This window comes from Ascaphus truei, chromosome 2 (genome assembly GCF_040206685.1).
Source record: "Ascaphus truei isolate aAscTru1 chromosome 2, aAscTru1.hap1, whole genome shotgun sequence".
In the NCBI taxonomy this organism is placed as follows: Eukaryota; Metazoa; Chordata; class Amphibia; order Anura; family Ascaphidae; genus Ascaphus; species Ascaphus truei.
Window position 1 is genome coordinate 372,435,270 of NC_134484.1, and position 20,076 is coordinate 372,455,345.

The 20,076-nt window shown below is 40.4% G+C and overlaps 1 long non-coding RNA gene across 1 annotated transcript in view; it reads right to left on the reverse strand.

Moving 5' to 3' along the window:
- The window catches only part of LOC142488731 (uncharacterized), a 53,246-nt gene extending 46,252 nt beyond the window's left edge, over positions 1-6,994 (reverse strand). The window contains exon 1 of the long non-coding RNA XR_012799621.1: positions 6,691-6,994. This is a non-coding gene — a long non-coding RNA (uncharacterized LOC142488731). The remainder of the gene's footprint in view (positions 1-6,690) is intronic.
- Positions 6,995-20,076: the final 13,082 nt, after the last annotated feature.

Below are 20,076 nucleotides of genomic sequence, written 5' to 3' on the forward strand. Positions count from 1 at the left end.
CCTGTTAACAAGTAAAACATTGATAACAAAAAAAATACCAATTTAGTGCAAAAGAAAACAATTGTTCTTTATTTAATAAATGATGTGAATACATGTTAGCTTTACGGAGCTGAAGCACAGACGGACCGCTAAAAGGTAACTGTCATTTGTACAATGGCCAATTTGTTAAATAGTTGGATTGATACAGGTTATAACTGTATTAATATATGTTTGCATACGCACATAGAAAAAATACACAAAGTAGCTTTCAGTTTTGTGATTATAAAGAGACACTAAGAATACTTTTTCCCTTATCAAACTTGTGCATGTTTTTGTAATGTCCATCTTTCTACAGTGAAATGTAATCATTGTGTTTTCTAAAACAGGCACTTAGTTTAATCACACACATATACCGTACTAGAAGGAGCCTGAATTCTGAAGTCACAAATCTGTCCATTTATACATACAGGCAAGCAATGCATAAATAACATGGACGCCAGTACAATTTGTTAAGCTCTGCAAGTCTTATTGTGGGTAAAGTGTAACAATTCCAAATCCACTATTAGTAAAGACTTATTGTCCTATAAATTGTGCTGAAAACACTGAACAACTGAATCGTGACTGGTACCTAAGACCATTTGGAAGACAGCAGAATGATATTTCCAACACCGGGAAAAATTAGTAATAAATAGTTTGGTAAAAACGCAGTCACAGGTTGCAGGAAAGACTTTACAGTACACATACAGTCTCTTTAAATTACATGTGTCTTTGTGTACCATGAAAAGTAATGGCTTCATACATCAAAAGCAAACAAAGGAAAAAAAGGAGTTTCTGTCTCAAAGAACTTATAATTAAAGTGATTTAACAAAGGCCTCCTAATTTTCCTCTGAAATAATGCAGTGCTTTTGGATGAATCCTAATCTATGTCAATTACTCGCCAACCCGAATATGTTCTATACAAGCAATTGTATAAATGATTAGATTTGCCTTTTTAATGTTTTGCAGGTAAAATAATGCTAAGAAACAACGTGACTGTATCTGTGCTCAGTGCTACGCATCCTACTTACCTGCTGCAGTGACACATGGAAGCTTGCATATTACATTTTCTCCGTCTCTCCTTAGAAATGATACATTAGACGTGTGGGTGTGGGGTGGGGGACTACATATTAAAGTCTCCTGGCTGCAAAAATGGGGCAAATAAATAGAACCAGACTTATTCAATAAAAAAATCTCCATTGCTTTCAAATGGGATTTTCCCCATCGATAAATCTGGTGTTTTTAGCTCCACTTTCGCAGATGGGGATGTAATACATAACCCCTGTTAAGTCATTAGGCATCAGAAATACTATTTTCTCTTTTTGCCTTTCACAAACCACCAGGGCAGACAGTAGCCATTGCCTGCATTCTTCAACCCCCAGTATAAAAGCAAGTATACCAGCAGTAGAGTAGCAGGAAAAAGGTAAGAATGACTGTGGACAGCATTATTCAGCCTATATGTTTGTTTCTTTCTTTATTTTAGCATATACTGTAGATGAAATGGCCTGGCCAGGTGGGTCAAAAGGTCAATCTGACGTCAACCTCTAGGTTTCTATGTTCCATAAATAACATAATTAGTGTATTGCTCTAAAGCAGGGGTCACCAAATCCAGTCCTCAAGGGTCACCAACAGGTCAGGTTTTTAGGATATCCCTGCTTCAGCACAGGTGGCTCAATCAGTGGCTCCGTCGACTGAGCCACCTGGGCTCATGCAGGGATAACCTGAAAACCTGACCTGTTGGTAGGCCTTCAGGACTGGCGTTGGCCGCCCCTGCTGTAAAGCCTTAATAATTTCTCAGAGCCATACACTCAGCTGATCTTTTGCAGCAATAGCTTGTTTGGCATTTCTGTAACCTCCCCTTCACATCATATTTCGCCAAATGTGAAGCACCACACTGACATCATGAGAAAGAGAAGCTACGATGGTTTTTCGTCGCCACTGTGCTAAACATAGCCGGGTCGACACACCTTATATGTTGCAAAATGAAATCCGTTATTCACAGAAATGATGGTCTCACGTTCAGTTTCAAGAATACTAACTAATTATTATTATGTTCGAACGTATAACGATCTATCCAATTTTACTGGAATAAAAAGTAGTGAAGCATAAAGATCCCAATATGTATTTTTTGTTTCTTGGAGGGGGGAAAAATTGGAGTTTTTTTTTTTTAAGGCTACAGAATATATCTATTCACAAACTCCAGAGTTAAATGGATCAGAAAAGCTAAATGTGCAGGTTGCTGAAACAATGGGAAAAAAAACTATTTTCTAAATGAATATAAAGCAATGCTGACTATAAGATTTGAGGTAAAGTTAATCCTGTTTGAAAAAAAATCCGCTTTTAAACAGGAATCCACCAAAAAATGTATTTTTATGTTAATTTAAGACAGCAATTTCTCAGATTATTATCACAGACTGTGCAGTTTTTTTTTAAAACTAAATCTATTGCTTTTAGTGTTAATGTCTTTGATAAAATAGCTATGGATACAGGCTCTTCAGAGCAAAGAGGCCTTTATTACCATTTTTACATTTTCTGTAGGATGTATCATGGTATTATGTCAGCGGAAGAAAAAGGTGCTCCTCGTAGAGAAACGTATGATCAAAATGACACCTACGTATATTATCTGTGATGTTATAAGACAAAACACCAGTTAGCCAACGAAGGTACCATCTGTAATCTTTTTACTTATTATCTCTGGTTATTATCTAATCCGGTTAAATGATCACATGTGCTTTATTTAACCTTTCTGTCTTGTGATAATGTGAAAGCTGCATACAGTACATGGTTAACATCATACAAATGAAATCAATAAGAACAGCAGAGTGCATTGTTCAATTCTCTGGCCTCAGACAATGGGTGGCCAATAAGCACACACACACACAGAGGTACACTGTGTTCCTGGGGGCCCTTGGTAATGAAGGGACACTACTGTTATTTTATTCACGGGTTTGTTTTCATGTAGTTCTGAGTTTAAAATAACAATAATATAACATGCATACAACCCTCTCTAAGGAGAAGTTTGCTTTATGCATTTATTAAGGTTCATCAATTATAGACTGTTGATTATTTGTGATCATTTTTTTTAATCTCTATCTTAAGTCTTTCGGTTTTAAGAAACCAAGATGTAGCAGGCCCCACTTATACATGTAGATATATAGAGCACTATAAAATGTATTCGATTTCTTTCTCATTTAATCATATAGGCCCAATCTTGCTATTTCAACGAAAAATAATAGAAGCCCTCTCTTTTGGTTCTCCTTACAGAAATGAAATAAAGCTAAGTAGAAATATCTGGATTTTACTGCAAATAAATATATTGTAGGAATTGCTGTAACAAATATATTTAAAAAAAAAGATTTGCTAGTATGTTTAATCACAAATGAACACATCTCTGCATTAAAAATAAATAATTAAATCAAGGGCTGGGTGAATGTAGATGTTTCAATTACAATTTCCCTGAAAATAAAAATTAGAAAAAATAAAATAGCACATTTAATGTCACCCTTGTTAGATTTTGTTAAGCTGTTTTTGATTTGGTGAACATTACACTTGAAATCACAGCACTCACATCTCCACCTTTACAATTATCTGGCAATCTCCAATTTAAGATATGAACATAAGAGGTGGCCATCTTTAGAATAAATAAATAAATAATCACAATTATCTATACTTTAGGCAACACTATCTCAAACATCAGAATGCAAACAGTTATCGACACGTTGTTATGCAAAGAAACAGAACACAGTGGGGTTAAATTTATATTAACATTGCAACACTGGGAGTGGTGGATTAGGGATCCGTGTAAGTGTGAGGGAAACAAGTCTTGTTGGGTCTCATGACTTTCCATCCTTCTGAGCTGCCATGTCAAGGACTTCGAGAGCTTCCATTTTGAGGCAGAATTCTGGCAGCCATATTGAGGTTTTTAGGAAGCTGGAATCTTTGCAGACTGCATTTTGTTAGACCCTACAATCACTTTGAAGGTCACACAGGACAATTACTGTATTTTGATTTCTATTAGAACCGTATTATACTCCCATTACAAACCAGATCTCACTACTCGTCTAGTTTCAAGACCGATGCTAAGCGAAATATGCATTTTTAATTTCCTGGAATTAGAATAGTACTTGGAGAAGCATAATATAATATATCACCCAACAGTCTTGCATATTCTACTAGCATCTTTTTTCCCCCCAGGCTGGCTTATCATGGCAACATCTAACTGTTAAAACCCAATTGTTTATTCTGAGCGTTCATTTGTCTGTTCTGGAATGTTCCGATGCACAACTCTCTGCGCATACTCATTAGCATACACAAGAGGAGGTGCCGTTCTGGAACATTCTCACGAGGAAGTTACTGTATGCTGAGCAGAATCCTGTATATGAATACACTGTACGGGTCCTGAAAAAGCATGTTATTTGTTGAAATATCAAACCACGGTGTAGAGTACAAGCAGCCTTAAAGATTGTTATGCACATTGTGATATTAACACTGTTCCAGCTCTATCTGCAGGAAGTCCCTTCAGATCTTAAAAGCTCATGCACACCCAAAGATAGAAAGAATATTAAAGCGTAACATCATTCTTTCATTGTTCTTTCATGATCTCTTCCTTTCTGCTTTAGTATTTCTGTAATACTTGTAACACAATATGACCCGTGTCCAAATAATTAAAACCCCTAATAAGGCCTAACATCATTTTTCCTCCGTCAATTTTGTCGAGCTACATTTAAATAAATAAAATAAAATAGACAGATATAGATCAACTACCCCCCAGGTCTCTAAATAAACATAACGAATATATTTGAAGGGTTTAAAAAGATGCAAGATATGAAATACGCAGCAATAATACATTTCTGAAACACAGTCTTTTATTCAAAGACAAAGTGGGCAGAATTTAGAGGCTGACAGCTGACGCTCTTTCTGATTTTACATCGATGGCAGCGTGTCATTCCCATTATTCAACAGAGACTCTGTCATTAACTATTTCCCAACATTTTTCATTCAGGTGAAAAAAAATGGTTACTTTTTAAATGCTGTAATGTTATCTACTTAAGCTGTTACTGCTGAACATAATAAAATAAATAGGTCAACGTTGTCATGCTTATTATCTGAATCTATTAATAAGATACATATTCACATAGTGTGTAAATATATAAATACACACACACACATCTACAAATGATTCTAAACTCATTTTCTCTCTCGTCTAAAAGTCCAGATCAAGAATTTTCTCTCCAGTGCAACAGTGTATTTCAGCATTTCCCCTGTTGCATGTTTAATATCCTAAAAATAAATTCAGCATGGATATTTTTCTTCTTTTCATTTCAAATAAAACTACACAGCAAGCCATATATGTATTAAGAGTTGCAATACCCAGAATACAGACAGCCCTACACAGGCTCCACATAAGGTGGCGTCTGTGCATGTATGTAGCCTATCTCTTGCAGGTATCAGTGGCTGAAAGTCACCATCCCTGCCTACGCCTACCTTCATTTCACAGTCAGTAGACGTTTAGTCCAGACTGTGCTGCTGACATATGAGCAGGTCTTCTCCAATGTCTTCATCTGGCACGCCTAGCTCATCTCTCCTCACTCTAGCAACATCTGTATAGCCCCTTACTGTACATCAGGGTGCAAAGATGGCCAGTTAAAGGCTTAACACAATGCTACCTAACATCCTTTGGAGCAGTCTGACCTGATCAGAGCTGAGACTCGGACCATGCCAGCCTAGGTTTGTTTCCTGATCCATGAGATCAGGAATATGTAGTTATATTTTTATTCGTCTAGCGCAAACAGTATATGCAGAGCTTTACAAAAGAGACCATACAGCTTTATTTTTATACTAAATAATTATGACATCTTGTGCATTACTTATTTTTCAACAGGATACTGTTGCTTTAGTTTTCTAGTGCATGCCACTGATACTATGACAGCTCACAAACCAACCTGATCATCAGTGGGTTTATTTGGATAATCCTATGTGCTAGAGACACCCCATCCAATTCATTGGCTATATAATTTGTGCAACTACACATTTCCTGCAGCTAAGCAAATTGCAGTTACAAACCAACTGGTTTGCTACATGGCAATGTAAAAAGTTACAACTTAATTATTGAAATACCAACTGATTTTGCACACGAACTTGGTAAATGAACAATGTATATTTATTTTTTCTCTTTTTGTATCATTTTTAACTCATTTAAATTGTATTTACCAACATTTACTATACATAATAACGCATTCAATCTCTTTATGCTTTGGCATAAACAGAGCAGTATTATTTTTTACCTAAAGCTAATACATACAGTATGTAAATATTAAGACTCTGCATTGTGCAGAACACAGATCACATAAAGAAGAAATCACAGGGATGGGAGGGATCTTTTGTTTTCAGGAAGAAAAAAAAATGCAGCCAATGATTAAGCCAGAGGTGGGATCAGAATCCAGGGAATAGACAAAATGCCTGGGTGGGTGAGGAAGCAGAATGTGACAATAAAATAGAATTTAACCTCTGGAGTTCTATGGAGTTCTACAATGCACATTGGGAGGGGTGAAGGCAGAATACTAACCAAGCTGATCTACAGATGATCTTAGTATATTCAGTTAGTATAAGGGTAGAGCCCAGTGGGAACTGAGGGCATAAAAGAAAATCTCAGTGCCATCCTGCTTGTAGGCTCACCTGTGAGAAGTCCACATAAGGATGCTGCAGACGGCAGAGCCTGGAGTGATGTCCTGTTGGTACCAGCCGTGCAGACGAGGATGCTGCAGCAGGATCAGTGAAGAAGAAGGAAGCAGCAGCAGATGCAGAGAAAAGAATGCTGCTCATGCAACTTGCTAGTGCTACACCCCAGGCACACAGAGCAAAACCAGCACGTGGGAGGGGGAATTTGTAAGACAGTGGTCGCAGCCATCTCTCCAGGATGTAGGGGGGTGGTAGAGGGGAGGAACTAAAGATGCTCTGGTATGTGAGCCCAGTCTGCGTGAGGCGGCCCGATGACAACTACTTCCACCTAGATGGAGAACGCGGTGGTTCATTCCAGAACGCTGTGGAGATTCTGATTGGAACGCTGGCTTTGTGCTCAGCATTCCAGGGATGGAATTATTTAGGTGTGGCGTCAGGGGATGCTATGGCCTGCCTGGGGAATGGCTTTAGTTGCTGGAAGCACTTTAGATGCTCTGAGCAGAAAGCCCCCATCCAACCTCTACTATAGCTGTAAGATAGGGACCAGGAGTGCAGGAACATTTTTTGGGGATGGGAGAACTGTCCATACAAAATGAGTGACACATCTTGTACCATATAGTATAAATTCAGGGACCTGCAGCACCCCCTGCACCCCTAGTCCCAGCTACCTATGATAGGGACTGGTCCCACATTTTATGGAGGGGAAACAGATTCTACAGCTAGTCTTTAAGTATTTCAGATTTTATTTTTGTTTTAACCCGTGTTACTGGTTTGCTGTTTCTGGAACATTTTTGACTCCTGTTTTAGCATCTTCATTTTGTTTGATTTACAAAGGCTGCAGCAGCAGCAGCTCTACTCTCTGTTATCGCTGGGTTTTTGGTCACATTTCTTTCATTTGAGCATTTCAATGTGGGAATTTTGGAACGTGTCGGGGTTATCACGTTACTGATTTTTCAATCTGGGTACATTTTTAACCCTTTAGGGTTCTTGTTTCTCATTTAGTTGCTGGATCCTTAAGGAGTTACAATAAATCCCTTTTATTTCTTCTTTTTTTATATATATATATAAAAAAAAGACCCGTGGTGGAGGTGGGGGGATGGAGGTGTACATTGAGATAGCTCTTGGACTTATTTTACCCACCAACCTTAAGAAAGAGAGGAGGTGGGAAGAATATTTTCCTAGAAAAGAACTAATATTAAAAATCTCAGCAAACATGACAGCTGCAGCAAGAAAAGAGTTGATCCCCCAAAACATGCTGTATCAGAGGTACAGTACTGTAGCTGCAGCAGCAACACCACCTCCATATACCCCAAACCCCATATGTCAGGTGTGGCCTCTGGGAGTGTAAATAGCCCTGGGAGGACTTGGGCTTGGTCACTGGTACCAGTGCTATTCCAGCGCCTTCCACTTCTTGTACTAGTAGCTCCCGGAGGCTCACCTGCAAACACAAATTCATCTTTTGTAAATGGAGTACATCAGCGCTTTTACAAAGATGTGGGGTGCACTTGGTATTGTGACGTTCCGTGGGATGTACAGCAAAGCCTGTCTCTTCCTCCGTTACGTGCCAAACATTTGGCCATAACATAAAGTAGACCTGTCAACTCTCACTAATTATCTCTGAGTCCCACTGATTTGGAGATGGTCTCACCGCTCTATGGCATTACCTGTCGGTTCCATAGACTTCAATACATTTTCACTGATAGAAGTCATTTCTATTAAAATGTCATTTTGGGGTCCAGAGCCCACAAATATCACTGATTTTTTTCTTGCAGGTTGACATCACTTCCAAAGGCCCCATACATGTGGCTATAGAGCCCCTCAATAGCCTGGGTACCAGGTAATCTCCAATGTGCCACCCTTCTTGCCACATATTGTACTATTGTCTTTCCTTGCTACCCTTGGGGAGACAATGATCATATTTTTCTAAGTGGTGCAATGCCATAAGACCCCTTTACCACCCATTCAAGCAAATGGGCTATAAGGTATCCTCTGGGTCCTGAAGGTGTCCGGTGTACCACTTATGATATATTTGCCTATGTTCAGGTCCCTTATTACTCCTATCCCTCTAGGAGAAAGAATGATGCCATGTCCTGTCACTTTGGCAGGTTTACGTGACGCCTGAAGGATGTGGCTATGTGGAGGGTACCTGCCTTGGGGTGGACACACCTACAGTACATTCTCCTCAACACCTAGGAGGAGGTAAAGTTCTGTGCATGTGGTGTCCAAGGGGTATCATTAACTAACCCTGCAATCGGCACTTTCTCCTATAGGGCAGACACAAGTGTCCCAACCCCCCAATGCAAATTCACCTCTGGCTTAAGGCTTCTGGCCATCGTACCGACACTATTGGGGAAAGAGCAAATCCTGGCGCAGCAAGTGGGCTTCTGCAGGCACCGGGACCGGTATATCATATAGCAGGGTGAAGGCCACACTAATGTTAATAATGTGCCATGTCAGGAGAGTGGGAGGACCGGTGTCTATGGGCAGTAAAATCCTGCCACCAGTGCAGCTGGCACAATTCTGCTCTGATTGGTTCTGAGAAATGGAAAAGGACATTTAAAAGGCTGGATCCCCAACCACAACAGTGCTGGAAAATATCTGCAGCGAGAGGGTGGGAGAGGACTCGGGTTCACTGGGTAATAACTAGGAGGGCTCTGGTCCCTGGGTCATTGTTGTGCTGCGGAACTTCTCCTCTGGGGCTAGTTTTACATTATTTGAGGAGCCAATGCTGTCTCCTAAAAAAATCTATCTCCCTGCCCTGTACCAACAGCACACCCACCACATGGCTATAGGCTAGCACCATAGTAGGGGAATGGGACGTTTGGCCATGACCAAACCTTCGCCAGTGCTCTGGAGTCTTGTACCTGTCACGAAGGGGAATGAGAACTGCTCTCTCTGTTCAGCCACTGTGCAGGGGCCTCCAGCCAATACACCAATATAGGATGAGTTACCTCTCCCTCAGATTGGGTTTGGGGAGATGATTTAGTTGTTCTCACAACAGGGGCTACAGTGGAGACTATACAATAGCTCTTTTGAAAGCTGAGAGCAATTGCACCCTGGGGAAAGTAAATGTGTCACATACTTTCATGCTGAGAATATGGACCTCAACCCAGAGAAGGCTACCCAGGTAGAGTTGGGGTGATTAGGCCCCTGCTCTGGTTGAAGCTGGGTAAATGTGGCTACCACCCTTTTGATGTACTGAGGCATTCCCTGGCGTAAGCTATAGTAGGTGATTTCACTGCTTTTATGAAGTGTTGTGGCCCACAATATTCTAGCCACAACACACTAGCATCTAGTGCAGTGGTTTTCAACTTTTTTTTGGTTAAGGCCCCCCCCCCCGACCTGTCCCTCTCTCCCCCCTTCTATATTCCTCCTGCACATCCCTTCCCCCATCGCTCCCCCAATTGCTCTCTCCCCCGTCTGTCCCTCTCTCCCCTACTGTCCCTCTCTCCACCCCCATCCACCCCTTTCTCCCCCCTTCCGTCCCTCTCCCTGTCCCCTTCTCTCTCCTCACCCATTCCTCTCCCCCATGTCCCTCTAGACCCCTCTCTAGCATGTACCTCTCCCTGTCTTTCTACTCCATCCCTCTCTCCCCCTCTCTACCCCATCCTTCTCTCTCCCCCCTCTACCACATCTGTCCCTCTCTCCCACGCCATCCCTCTACCCCATCTCTACTCCGTTCATGCCTCTCTTCCACCTTGTCCCTCAGCCCCTGTCCCTCTCTCCCCCCAACCCTCCCACCCATTCACTCTTTCCACCCCAGCCCTCTCTCCCCCTCGTCCCTCTCTCCACGCTTACCCCCATCCCTCCCCCTCACCATCATTCTCCCCCGACCCTCCCCCATCCCTCTCTCCACCCCTTTCCCACTCTCTCCCCCCACAGACCTCCCTCCCCCCATTCCTCTCTCCCCCTGGTACCTCTCTCTCCCCGGACCCTCTCTTTCTCACCCCCATCCATCCATTCCCCTGTCGCTCTGTCCCCCCATCCCTCTCTCTCTTTCTCCCATGTCCCTCTCTCCACGCCCATCCTCTCTCTCTCCCCCATCCCTCTCCTCTCTACCCCTCTGTACCTCTCCCCATCCCTCTCCCCCATATTTCTCTCCCCCCATATCCCTCTCCCCCATCCCTTTCTCCCCCATCCCTCTCTCCCTCTCAAAGCAAACCTCTCTACCCCATGTCACTCCCTCCCCCATCCCTCTCCCCCTCGCTCCCCCGTCTCTCTTCTCCCCATCCCTTTCCCCATCTTTCTATCTCCTCCATCTTTCTCTATCCCCCCATTCCACTCTCTTCTCCCTATCGCACTCTCCCCCATCCTGATTTCTCCTCCCATCCCTCTCTCCCAACATCTCTCTCCTGCATCCTTCTCTTCCCCATCCCTCTCTCACTCATCCTTCCCCCATCCCTCTTTCCCTGTCCCTCTCCCCCCATCCCTGTATCCCCCATCGTCCATCTTTCTCTTCTCCTTCACACTCCCCCTCCCTCTGTTCCACCTTTACAATCCCTCCCTCTTCCCCCCTTACGCTCTCTCCCTCTCTTCTCCCTCACAGTCTCCTCCTCTCCCCTCTCCCTTTCTCCTCCTCTCTTCCCCCTGCCCCTCTCTCCCCCCAATCCCTCTCTTTCCCCACTATCCCTCTATTCCCCCGCCCCTCTCTCCCCCCTATCCCATTCTCCCTCCATCCCTCTCCCCCCCCCCGTCCTGCTCTCCCCCCCACTGAGTACAGGTGAGTAGTTGGCTCATTTTTTGGACTCTGTAGCCTGTTTTTCATATTTATCTTATGTGTGCCAGACTGTAGTCCTTTTTAGCCACCTTGAGGGCCTCATCCTCCAGTTCTAATTGCTATTTCCCCCTTCCCAATTTACATTTTTTTTTAATTATTTGGGCACACTACTGTATGTCCCAAAACAGCCTGATTTTCTGAAAATCCATTACATAAGGCAATGCCTAGGTTAGTGTATTATTCTTCACATACCAAAATGGGCTAAGAGATGGAGGAATGTGTGTGATACTGTGAATCATGTTTGGTTCTGGAGCTTCGATAACAGGACGGCACAGGTTACTGAAAGGCCGTAGAAGCTTGTGTTTTTAGCTATCACTCAATCAAGGTATCATATCTGTCAAACATGTTTATATGTAAGTAAGAAAGATGAGATTTGCTACTCATTTACAAAGCAGTATCTCACCCTCAGTCTCAGTCTGGTAGTGCTGGTGATGTGCAACATTCATTAAAACACTTGGCATAATAGATTAAAAATCACAGAAGGATAAAGTGTGATTTTACCACATAGTCAAATGAATAAATGTTCTCATTAAATTGTATTTTATTACACATTTTATTGGACTGATATAAATATTGTACATATCTAAAGTTGTATAGTTATGCTTTCTATTTCAATGTAGATGTTGAATATATTATTATCCTCTCTCTTTTTGTTCATATATATGTTTACATTTCTTCTTTCCTTTTGTTCTTCCCGTCTATACTGTATTTCTCTCTTTTTTATTAATTTGCGCTGGTAGATAAGGGAATCCTCACAAAATGTTGCTTCATTTATAATTCCCTGTTACTACTCAGCCTTTGTCATTCAGGGAGCCACTTTAGTAATGAGCCGAGTAACAGGTGCTCCATCAAATGTGGTTTCCTTTTACCAGTTGTTTATACTGTAGTCTATAGTATTTCATGCTGTGCTGTTTAACTCATTTGCTGACGCACATTCTGTTGTGCAACTTATTCCATCATCAAAAGGGTTGGAATCCTACGAGAATAATTTAGCAAACAATGGTAACAGTTCCAATAACATTACCGGAAAATAGCATTCCATTATTCTTTTTCAGTGGCAAGCACCTATTATGCTCTAAAATATTGGAATTGTTTCTTTACTGGTGCAAATTAGTCATTTGCATGTAGTACAAAGAGATACAGGGTGGCCCAAGATAAAGAGGCCCCATTCGTTTTTTTTTTGGGTGTGGAAATGTTATCATTTTAAATAAAATGCAGACATTTTTAAAACAATGAGAAATATGTGTTGCTCAGTTGTCAGCTGCATTATGAAACACAATCCCTTACTGCCTGACAATACAACTGAAGGCTCGACATGAACTAATGGGCTACAAAAAACTACCGGGGCCTTTATCTTGGGCCATACTGTAAAGAAGATGTAGCTATGAGCCACACAACTCATAAATAAAAAATCAGTTTAATAGCACATCATGCTGGAGCACACAGACATACACAGATGGTTGTAGTATACAGAACAGTAGTTTGTAGTATACATATAAATATCTTATGTGCCAGATATTTTGACTTGATTAGTAGAACATTGTGAACAAACAATACAGTGTAAAAACCTCTGAGGTGATTTTATTGATGACAGTCTGTGATCAAAGTGGGATGGTAAAGAAAAGGGTAGCAACTACTTTAATATTTACAGTACGTACATTTTGCCCAAAAAGTGTATTTCCCTGATTTAACACAATCAGACTCTTGAAATAGAGCACACTTCAATCAATGCTGGTTTTTATTCATTATTGTATTTTCTTTAAATAAGTTATTGATTATAAGATTGAAATGCTTGAGTATCCCAAGTTAAATAGTTTTAACTCAACATTTTTGAACTTTGTGTGCTGCCTACAGGTTCCTTAAACTAACCAGAATGGTTCCCCATGGGAACAGAAACTGACAGGATTTTAGTGTAATGTTGACAAAAGATTCTGCATCACATTTAAAATAATAGAAAAACAGGCGTTTACAATCACATTAGCACACACTGTTATTATGACACTGTCATAAATGTGAATATTTTAGAAAGCATCAGAAAGCATAGCACACCATAATTACATCTAAGTAGAACTCTCAAATTGATCCATCAAAATGTATCACAACGTACAACAAATCTACACCGCTGAAGGTTCCGTACGGCTACTAGAACCATGAACTACATGCAGTAAATGTAAACAATTTCATAATTTTATGTCAGTTTTTAACACCATGTTTATATTGGCTTTAATAAACCTAATCTAGTTGATGAACTGGTTGACCAACTGGGTGATAGTTTCAGTTTTCTTCATCTCCAAGCTGATAGAAATGACTTAGACGAATGCCCAGAAAGTGGTGGTGAGATGCACTGGGGTGTACTGATGTACTGTAGAGAGGTAAGATAACTATACTCGTTTCCTGTGAAGTAAGGCAAATAGATTATGAAGTGTAAAGATTTTACTGGAGACTGTTTTAGGGCAAAGAGTAATATAGGTCAAATTAGTACAATTAAAGCTATTGGTGCGAGCAAGGGACACGTTGAGAGGTTGGGAGTGGGCTATAAATCATTCATAAAGATAATTGCTTTTCCTATGGCTGCAAAATATAGCCACAGTACAGAGTAATATGGCATTATAAAATGTCATTTGATTCAATATGATGTCCCACTCATTGGAGAGACTTTACATCTGACTAAGAGACTAGTTTGGTTTTGAAAATATACACATATAACATTTGTTCCAGGCAGGGAAATAAATCAATATTAGAAGTATTTAAGAAAAAAAAGGAGACTGCTGCCTAAATCTAGATTCATCTCAATGCATGGTCTCTGGTCTATTTTTCCTAATGGTCTCCATCTTAGTTTATGTTTTTTCTTGGCTGTACCAGCTACTGTACACTGGTCGGCAAGAAGAAAAAAACATGATCAATATAAAGAACTTTAATTTGGTGCAACAAGCCTCCTCTCTCTCCGACATTTCTCTTCCTCAGTCTTCTAAAGATCATTACATAAAACACAATATTATAACCATCAGGCTATTTGTAACTAAAAGCTTTTTCTGCTGCAGACATATGATGGGTTGGAATGTTCATACCCTCAGGAGGGTCCTGAAAAGCAGCCGGCAAGCTTCAAGTCATTGTCTGCAGGGCTGTTAGTTCTCCAGCAGTTGGAAGGTTAAAGAAATATCATGGACGGGAAGTCTGATTCATGAGCTTCACAGATTTGTGAACCGAATAGAGGGTGTTACTGAGGTACCGATGCAGCACGCTTCAATCTCCAGTCTGGGGCGTTATGGTGGGTCATGTTGGGATATTCTGCACCAGCACTGCCAGTCACTCTAAGGTTGAGTCCACTGTGCCGCTGACCACGCTTGGCACCTGGCGTGGACAGCATAATAAATTTTTATCTGTCTGGCCACGCTCACGTGGCCCGTGCCCGTATGCTCACGGGTGCTAGGCGCTTGCTTAGACATGTAAAATTGTGTTTCAGGCGCACTGAAGTGTCACGTGACCTCAGCCAATCAGCACCAGTCACTGCTCGGCCACGCCCCCGGCCACAGCCTCCTGCTTACAAAAAAATTTGGTGAACAGCCGAACGCTGATGCTTGGAGAGCTGGTGCAATCAAGCATGAGCGCGGTCAGCGGCACTGTGGACGCAGCTTAATGAATATTCTGCATTATAATGGGATATGTTGTGTTATCTGGGGGAACAGCCACATACGATCTGTAGCCAGCATGCAAAGAGTGTAGTGTAGGTAAATAAACTGAATTCAAACAAGTTTTCAGAGCCATTGAAGTCCTTTTTTCCCACGATACCCATACATCTCAGTAAGGGAATTAAGTGGTCCTGGAAGCTGGCATTAACTAGGCAAAAGACAGAAATACCCAATGCTGCATCCAATGTGACAAAATACATAGTTAAATACTTAAGTGTTAGTATTTTCATGAGTAAGGGTCATTTAGTTAAACTCTTTGGCCAAAGCATTATAAGCCTGCAGCTGCATCATGGTACGACCAGTATGCAGGTTCTAACACTACCTGTGAAAAATCTTATTTACCTCTGCAGTGGAGGGAGAATGGTCTTAATAGACTTGTGCTGCACTGGTACATGGAAAAACCTGCTACTTAAAAAAGAGCTTGCTGGGATTGTGTGTTCATTAATTAGGCAACACCGTTCTGATCTTTACACAACTATTTGTTAATTATTTGATGACCAACTCAATTTACGAAACCGTGTCTTTAAGAATTGTAGGTTTTTACTGCAAAGCTAAAATCTGTAATTCAGAAAGCTATTTCACAGTCGCTTTCAAGTCAATCGATTGTGCGCCAACCAAATAAAACAAAGCAGCTAGTTCATCGCATACATCACATGTGTTCCGGGAATGCACGGTGAAGAGGGAATGGTTAGTGATGGAACCTAATTCTGTGCAGTGGCAATTGGCAGCCTCTGACTGTGGCTCTTTAATCCAACTACAAGGTTGTGGATCAGGCTCCCACCAACATAGTCTATCAGTTCTAATAGACATATTTCAAAATGTCAATCTACATGAACTGCTTTGCAACCAGAGGGGCCTGAAACACAATATCCTCTAACAGCGATATGGTTACAGTATGTCCCTCTGGCAGAGAAGGCAGTGCTGAAATGTAATGGAGAACCACTACTTATTTATTAACAAACCAAGGTAAGACTGGTTTAATTCTTTTTTTTTTAAAGAAAACTGGATCTTATTTTAGAACAATTACCTCTGTTTTTGTTTGTAAAATTAAAGATATATATATATATATACAGTGGTTGACAAATCACCAAAAAATCTACTCGCCACCTAGTACCAAACGTGTGCTGCTTGGGCCAATATTTACTCGCCCGGGGGTTAAATCCACTCGCCCGGGGAGAGCAAATGTATAGGTTTGTCGAACACTGTATATATATATATATATATATATATATATATATATATATATATATATATATATATATATATATATATATATATATATATATATATATATATATATATATATATATATATATATATATATATATATATATATATATATATATATATATATATATAAAAGATTCATTGTAACATCGCCGGAAGAAGAGATCAGTGTATCTCGAAAGCTTGCACAAATAAAAGCATTTCGTTAGCCACAGAACGGTATCATCTATTTATTTTTTTATTTTATATATATATATATATATATGCAAATATAGCTGTATGCTCATCTGCATGTCTTAGGCAGGTCTGCAACCCCGCCTTTCCCCATTATCACCCAGCATACAGCACTTCCACTGCAGCAAGGGATTCTGGGAAATGACATGCAAAAAAAGTGACACTGTGTGCTCATTTGCATGTCATTTCCCAGAATCCCTTGCTGCAGTGGAAGTGCTGTATGCTGGGTGATAATGGGGAAAGGCGGGGTTGCAGACCTGCCTAAGACATGCAGATGAGCATAAAGCTATATTTGCATATTTGCTTTCCTGTGGAGGGGTTTTGTCACTTTTTTTACTCACCATAACTTAACTCAGTATTATGGTATATATGGTAAATATATATATATATATATATATATATATATATATATATATATATATATATATATATATATATATATATATATATATATATATATATATATAAACAAGGTCCAAAGAACTTTGCGGTTTCAAAGATATTTCTCAAATGAATCACAGTAGCACCACTTTTTTTAAGCATCTTCAGCAACTCGCGAAGGGGTTAATTGAATTTATTTTATGTACGTACAAAATATTTGACCAAGAAAGCTGCATGTAGATGCAATACTAGTGTTCAAGCATATCCTGAATTCTGATGGATGTATAATAATCAGTAGGTTCTGATGATTTCATAATAAGGCGTTCTCTTTCTCCTCTCCTTCAATTTCCTGCAGTGCAGAGTTTTACTCCAGCCCTGCACTGCCCCTCCCACCGCTTGTCCATATCAATGTGATTGGTTTTTAATATTACCATTTGAGCAGTGCAGACCAAAAGGATATGTTGACAGCTTACTTGTGATTTTGGAACAGTGATACATACAAGTCACTCTTGCTTTCCCAGAGCGTAGCATATTAATACCTTCTCTTGATCAGTGCTTGCTTGTGCATACACAGCACTGTATTAAAATGACCCTTGCAGCATAAAGGGTTTGCCAAATGATTAATAATAGTAAATGTAGGATTTCATCATCGTGAAAGTTTTGATTAGACACAACATCGGTCCATATGTTACACACCATGGTACAGGTAAATTGGTGATCAGTGGTAGTTTGCATAAGCAGTGAAAGCAATTGCCTGTTACCTCAAGTGTTCCTAAATGAACAGCAATCATTTCTACTACTGTGTAAAGTATTTATTTTCCAACTATTTCTACTCATTGAAACATTTGTTTTTAATAAAATTCAGTTGAACTGTTGAGCATTTGTTTAGGTTTGGATGAGAAACATGGTGATTCCCAAACTATTTCTGCTTAATGTCCATAAAGAAGCAGTGCTATTTAACAATATACTGCTATGTTGGATTTGCAATAAGCTGAAAACACTCAGCCCTGTTGTTCTATGATGTTTAATGGCTTTAAAAAATATATGTCCCAGAGGCCAGCAGTGAAAAGCAGAACAACAAATATCCCACAATAAACAGCAAAAAGTGTAGGGAATAGTTCGGTGTGCACTGCTAACGTCTACCTAGGGGACTAAGGGACGAAAGCAGTAAATCTACTAAATGTGCGGCTATCAAGGCTGTACGACTTTTTTAAAAGTCACAGTGGCTGCCATTTCTATGAAGTGCTCATCCATCAACATCTCTCAAAAACAGAAAATACCTAATTGTTTAAGGATAAAGTGCTGATCATGATGGAAATGAATGCAATCCTACTGTACTATAAATCCTATGTCTTATTTGGGACCTTTTCTATGGGTTTACGTAGGATCTTCTCTCCCACCCACAAGTGATCTGTTGATAGAAAGGGTATAACACAAACTTGGAAGCTGTATTAAATAAGACCGTTATAAGAGTGAAGAAGAGAAAGCAAAGGGTGTTTCAGCTCATGACATTTGGTAAATATTTAAAGCTATAGAGGGACCTGGTTATTTGGGTCTCACTTGGCACAGACATCCCATGTTTTCTAAAGAATATCTTCATAAGTGAGATAATTGTGTGCAGAGTTAATCCTGAAGAAGAATCGTTTGAGCTTTTAAATTATGTAACACTAATCTTGTGTATGAAGAACACTCAAGTTGGTCCACGAAAAGTATCACAAACTGCAATGAATCTGCACTTCTCCAGGAGGATCAGCTACTTCTCCAGCTATAGGAACTTTTAAGGGCAGGGGGACAGTGGGGATGATGACAAGAAAACAACACTTATTTAAACACGTTGTAGGGTCTTTGCAGTTATCTATATAAAATTGGATGTGTGAATTGATGCTCCATTAAGGGTTACATTTATGTTTCTTGTCATTTTTGCCCTCCACTACATAACTCCCTGTCAGGACATGGTATTAGTGATATGGGTACAGTATGCTCAATGATCCCATTACTTGATAAGGAACAAGTTATGTAGTAATTTCTCATGGGGTATTCTAAGATGCATCAAAAGATAATGGATCCAGATGCATCACACCACAGGTAGATTGCTATAAAGCTTACAAAAGTCAATACAACCTAAAAATAAGGGATCTGAGTTCTGCATTTCGGAAAGGTCATTATTCAGTAGTTTTTAATATACTATGATGGGACATCTCCTTGCTCAATAAGATCAGGGCCAATATTTCCTTGGGTCCAATTAATTCACAATGCTATTTTTATCTATGTGACTATTTCTTTATTTATAACAACACTTACATAGCGCCATTACCCAGGGCGCTCTACATTAGTTGGTAAACAATTGTGAGGTTATGCAGTATATGGAACATTTCATGTGATAAGCATATAGGAACTGTTAATATGTCTTTGTGGTGGGCAGAGGTGGGAACATTATGGTAAGGTTACGGGTTAGATGCATTGAGAGCTTGCTTGGTTCGTGAACAGGGGTTGAGGTCAGGTCTATGGATTTAGTCTGGTCAGAGACGGGGTGATGGGTCTGACAGTGGGAACAGTGAAGGCGATTGGATGGTGAGGTGGGTGACTTGAGGGTTTTGGAGGAACTTTAAGAAGGTTTAGGAAGTGGTGAGGGTACGGGAAATCATGGGCGTTGAGGAGGGTGGGGTGGGGTGAGGGAGGGGATGGGATAGAAGGGATTTAATGGCGGATCATGGAATGCGATGAAGAGATGAGTTTTGAGTTGGCTTCTGAAGATAGTTAGGGAGGAAAAAAATTGGATGGGATGTGGGAGGGAGCACGGGGGGAGTGAGGGTTGTGCCAGTCATGGAGCAAATTGGACATGAAGGGTGTAGTGAGTGCCAAGTGCTGCAAACTAAGATGGACAAGATCTTGGAAAGATTTGTAGTCCAGAGTGAGGTATTTGAAGGGAGAACATTGTTGGATGGGTAGCCAGTGGAATTGAGAGGAGTGGCGAGGGTGAGATTGAGAAGTGTACGGGCTGCAGCATTTTGGATTTGTCAGAGAAGTATGGAGAAGTAGAGGGGGAGACCGACAAGTTGGGACAGTTGAGACAGG